Here is a 6,000-nt window from a genome sequence, read left to right as displayed (position 1 = left end):
GAACCTTGATGCTTCCTGCAAAAGGAGCATTAACATCCACATTGATTCTTTTGAACTCTTAGTGAGGCTATGGCTTGGTGGAGGGCTCTCCAAATAACAGTTAAAAAAAAAATACGTCAAGGAGTGGACTGAAAGACTGAGCAGCATTTCTCAAAGTTTTGTTTTTTGTTGTTTTTTATTTTGCGGTACACGGGCGTCTCACTGCTGTGGCCTCTCCCCTTGCGGAGCACAGGCTCCGGACGCGCAGGCTCAGCGGCCATGGCTCACGGGCCCAGCCGCTCCGCGGCATGTGGGATCCTCCTGGACCGGGGCACGAACCCATGTCCCCTGCATCGGCAGGCGGACTTTCAACCACTGGGCCACCAGGGAAGCCCTCTCAAAGTTTTGGTCTCAAGATGCCTTTTCACTGTTAAAGAATTATTGAGGATCTGAAAAAGCTTTTGATTACATGAGTTATTGCTATTTACTTAATAGAACTGAAAACTGAGAAAATATTTATTTAAAAATTCATTTTAATATGTCAATAATAAACCCATTACATGTTAACATAAATAACTGGGCCAGGACCAAGGGGAGTCACAGCCCCATCTCAGGGCCTCTCAGCGCTCACAGGAGCCCAGTGAGGTCTGATCAGCAGGGATGACTGCAGACCCCGACCAAATGAGGAAAGAACCACCACAGATACTAGCCAAAGGGTGGGACATGGCTGAGATTGGCAGCCAGAGGACAGTGGAAAGGCCTGCATGTGATTCCCCTTCCTCCCATCCCCATAAGGCCCCTTAGACTCTGCTTCTCCACACGCCCAGTTGCCATCTTGGAGAGTGGTGGAAGAAATCAGACAGGTTGGACATTTATGTAAGAAAAAACTAAGTGTGTTATTTGTATCTGGGAATCAGTTTCTGTTTTGTTACATTGTTCTTTTGTTTTGCTTTTTATATTCCACATACACATGAAAACAAACAGTATTTGTCTTCTTCTGTTTGACTTATTTCATTCACTAAGCATAATACCCAGAGGTGATGGGGCAAAGTAGGTGAAGGGAATTAAGAGGTACAAACTATCAGTTATAAAATAAGTCACAGGGATGTAACGTACAGCACAGGGAATATAGTCAGTAACACTACAGTAACTCTGTATGATGTGTAATCTATAAAAATATTGAATCACTGAAACTAATATAACTTTGTGAGTCAACTATACTTCAGTAAAAAAAAAAAAGGAGAAAAAAGAAAAGAAGGCTGTTACCTTTAAAAAATTCAAATTAATAGATTGACAGAAATTAGTGGATTATACTACTAAATATAGTTGTTTTTTCTTCCCCTGCTACCTTAATATGTTGGGACCTTATACATGAGCTCAGATAATCATAGAAATTATAAAAACACTATATTTCTTTGCCTCTTTGAGTGACTATGCTTACATTAGTAACTCCACCACAGCTCAAAACAATCCAAGAAGCCTGTAAGAGAAGAAAGACGTTGTACTCCTAACTCTCTATTACCCTTGCCTCTCCCTGTGTCTCCATGTTCAATTCTCATTTCCTTTTAGCCCCAAACAAGATTCTCATGCATACTTTCTCTTGAATATAGAGCCTGCAAAGGTCTCTGATCTGTGAACTCTTGGTCAAACTTCTTGCGTTTGTAATAACTAGAATACACTACTTTGCTGTATTTATGTGTGCAGGTATAATTTTGATACTACATTCTAGTCAAAAGCTTTGAATTGTCTGTGTTGTTAAGACTCTAAGGCCAAAGCATTCTTATCAATGAAATTAGGAGTTTGGGTTTTCCCCCTGTTATTTTCCTTCTTTCTTTATAAATTTGCTGTTTGCTTGCAATAATGTGCCTGACTTGTGTGATGCCCTGGATTTCTGCTGTTATTCCCCCAGACCTGCTCTCCGTCCTATTCACTGATCCCCCCCACTCTGTGCTTCTGAGGGGATTTATTTGGAACAGAGCATTGGGCTACGTTGCTCACTGGTTCCTGTCCACTGAGTTTCACCACTGGGGTGCACTAGCTGGGTATCAGAGGGACAATGAAAAGTGAGATTGGGGTATTTATTTCTCTGGTTCCTCATTCGCGGAGTTGCCAAGGGCAGGCTGCATACATTAATCTGAGGTCACAAGCTGTGTCGGCTGGCCCTCTGCTCACAGCCTTTCTTGGTTCCCGGTTCCTTTTGGCCTGGGGATGATAATGGCCATCTACTCCTACTAGCCCTGGGCCTGCACTCTCCCGGTGGCGTTCCTACATTCTGCCCACAGCTTTGTAAATAGTTTATTGAACATCCTCTCATCGCCTAGTGAGCCATCTGTTCCTACCAGAACTGTGACTAATATATGTGTGTTTAGCTCAGTTTTCTCAGTAGTAACAGAAGCCCCTCTTATCATATAGATGGTGCATCTAGAACCCAAAATCTAAAGTGATTTATCAGTTAAGTGTATTGTTTGATTCTTGAATCTAGAGCTTGACTTTACAGCTTCTTAAAACCAGTGAAGGGGGAAGCCTTTCAGACCACATTTTGGGAGCTTTTAAGTATTTGCTCAGTTTCTTCCTCCCCTCCCTCTCTCCCTCCCTCCCTCCCTCTTTCTATTATTTCCTTCCTCCTTTACTCCTTCCTTCCTTCCTTCTTTCCTTCCTTCTCTCCTTTCTTCCCTCTCAATGATGAGTTTCAATCTGGTAAACTCCGTCCCAACAATCTTGTGTAGACTGGAAATAGTAAAATGGCTTTGAGACAGTTAATGTCATAGAAGATTCTTTTTTTTCTCCTGAACCAAGTTACAGCTTTTAAAACAGTTCTTTCTTATTTTGGATGATAGGAATTTAGTGGCTACGTTATTTGAAAGGTCAGACCCAATACAGGGTGGAAAGCTGATGAAAATAGCTCTTGAGTTAAATCTAGGTAAAACTGGTAGTGTAGAACTGTAATTGATAAGACTAGGGTTTTGGCTAGGAACATCTTAAGTTGATGGTCAGTTGAAGACAGTGAAACCCGTCCATGAGAATTTTGAATCTGAATTGACTCACAGCAGAGAAAGCATCAAATCAAGTTCATCATCCCTTAAAGAACACACATTCGATTTCAGGCTAGTATTATAACTGAGACTTTGTAAAAGCTATCTTGAATATTAGATGAAGACGGCTGTCAAGATAACTGTGTAGTCAATAGCACATCAAGGATTTTCCTATTGACAGGATAAAACACTGGGACCAAAGCAGCTGCTGGTGTGATAATGCTGCTTTACATGTGCTTGGAGTGATTCTGCCAACTGTGTTCTCATTTGCATTTTATTTCATAAAGGAATTCTTGTTTCTCTTAAGGAGTACTGTAAAAAATGTTCAAAATATAGAATCTTAATTTTTAATTTCTCTGTATATAAACATTGGATAATTAAAATACGGATCTCATCCATGAAGACTAGTTCAGGGCAAATAATTTAGTCAATCACCAAATTACCTAATAGTTGCCTTACTGTGGTTATTGAGAAATGTACATTAAACCTTAGGTTTCATTTCATATTTCCAATGTCAGTCTGAGGCATCTGCTTTCATGAAATTTGGATTTGAGCCCACTACCAGGTTTGAGAGAAGCCCCTTAATCACTGAGTCAGAGCTTTCCACATCCCCCAGACTGCCCTCATTTTCCACTTAGCAAAATCCTACCAATCTACCAATTGTTGAAACCAAACACAAATGACAACCTCTCAGGAAGCTTTACCAGTTCTCCCACATGCTAATGAATTGCCACTTTACATTTTTTTTTAATCACATAGTATCACATGTACCTTTACTTTACCTTTATTTCCTTCTAAGTTATAGTATAAGAATATTAAATGTGAGCTTTTTTTAAGGCAACTTCTTACTTAAAAAAATCCAGTACTGGTACATTTTCTTGTGCTTAGTCAAGATTGCTGAATAAATGAATTAGATTTAGTAAGTAATTCCTTTTTTTAATTCACATACTCCTAAGTACTGTGCTCAGTGATTGTTCCAGGCAAGTTACAGATAGATCATAAGAGCCTAGCATGTCACAAATAGAATAACTAAAAAAGAAAGATGCTTTTCTTCTGACTTAACTTTAAAAGAGAAAGTGTTTTGAGACATCTATTAAAAAGAGTTTCCTTGGGCTTCCTTGGTGGCGCAGTGGTTGAGAGCCCGCCTGCAGATTCAGGGAACACGGGTTCGTGCCCTGGTCCGGGAAGATCCCACATGCCGCGGAGCGGCTGGGCCCGTGAGCCATGGCCGCTGAGCCTGCGCGTCCGGAGCCTGTGCTCTGCAGCGGGAGAGGCCACAGCAGTGAGACGCCCGTGTACCGCAAAAAAAAAAAAAAAAAAAAAAAGAATTTCCCTTCCTTATTGGAAACATTTCAGTGAGGGTATGAGGAATTTTAAAAATGATAGCCTCTGTCCATGCAAAGGAAGGATCTTTGAATTATATTTGTTTTCAACAGGTTTGGGGAACTGAAATTTGCTAATGATAATACAGAAAATTCTGACTAGCAGCACTTTCCTTGTTGGAAACCACTCTTTGGTGCAGGGTTTTCATGTACAGCATGCAAATGCATGTCATGTTCATAAATCCAATCACAAATGATGGTTTTATGACCAAACTGTATTTCTTCTAAACAAAGTGGCAGTAATATTTTTAAAAATCTGCAAGCCCTTTGAGAGTCTTCAAGAAGAATTTCATCATCTTTTCTCATTGAAGTGAAGATATTTATAACTGAGAGGATGCTATATTGCCACTATAGGGAAGAATTGCATTCTCCATCTAAAATATAGCCACCAATAGTGTATATGTTTTGCATTTAGCATTCAAAATATATGGGGCACAAGATCTAAGTAGATGCAGTAGGATCTAGAAATTAGCCTAAGTCAGCTCTGGAGACCAGATTTAGGGAGGACTGTAAATCATACCCTAGGAATAGAACACTACTGTTCAGAATACTCTAAAATAGACCATGGCTCAAAACCCTTTTTCTAGTTGTTTGCTCTCTAGGTTTTATCAGACTCTCTCTGTGGTTTCATAGAGGTGAGCTACTCAGGTTTCAATGCTATTTTAGGATTTTTCTGAAACATTGAGTCTCAAAGATACAAAGTTCCCTGAGGGTCTATAGCTATATTTTCATAAAGGTTAAACTTAAAGACTAAAGAATATTCTTATCCGCAAGGCATTTACTTCTTCCCTTCCTACTTTCTTGTAGAAGATAAGCTTTTAATGGGTGTGTTTTTTTAAGTTCCATGAAAATCTATATTGCACATTTTCAGTACATAATTTCTAGGAATATTTATGCCATAATTTTGAAGAACTCCTAGTGATTTCAACACTTAGGCAAAGGGCACTGTGAAGCAATATTTTGAAAGACATTTTCCTCAATTTATTTACCAGCGTCAATTGTGCCTTCCCCAGAGGCCTATGATTTGGATGAACCCTGTTGTAAACTTGGTAGTGCCTTGAAGCCTGCTTTCTGGGCTACAGTTGCAAAATAATAAAGATCATGAGAGAGTGAGCTGGGATGACAGTCCTGAGATTCACTTTAAGTTGAACCTTTCTCTCATAGATTCTGTGCTCTGCATCCTTTAGTCATAAGTGGAACAAAGGTGTAAACTTCACATGCAAGGCAGATATTTGAATGGGTGAACCTACCTATCCATCTTTTGGAGCACTTACGTTCTGTGTTTAACTGCCATATTGGTGAGAATGTTCCATCATTCATTTGTTCAAAAGGTGCTTTCTGAGGATCAATTGTGGTCCTCTTATGCTCTGGTTGCTATGGTGAACAAGACAAGCCCCGGTCCTCATGGGGCTTACATCTAGTGGAGAAGAGAGGCAATACACATGGAAACAAGCATATAATGTAATTCTAGAGAGTGATAAGTACCATGATGAAAAACAAATAGGTCAAGACCTTATTTTCAGTAGGTGGTCATGGGACAATATATAACAGCTGATAATATATAGCATGTATGTGATGGTCATGTATTTTATTTGAGACCACTTCTT

Source organism: Leucopleurus acutus (assembly GCF_964270905.1).
Source record: "Leucopleurus acutus genome assembly, chromosome: 18".
In the NCBI taxonomy this organism is placed as follows: domain Eukaryota; kingdom Metazoa; phylum Chordata; class Mammalia; order Artiodactyla; family Delphinidae; genus Leucopleurus; species Leucopleurus acutus.
This window is presented reverse-complemented; position numbering follows the sequence as displayed.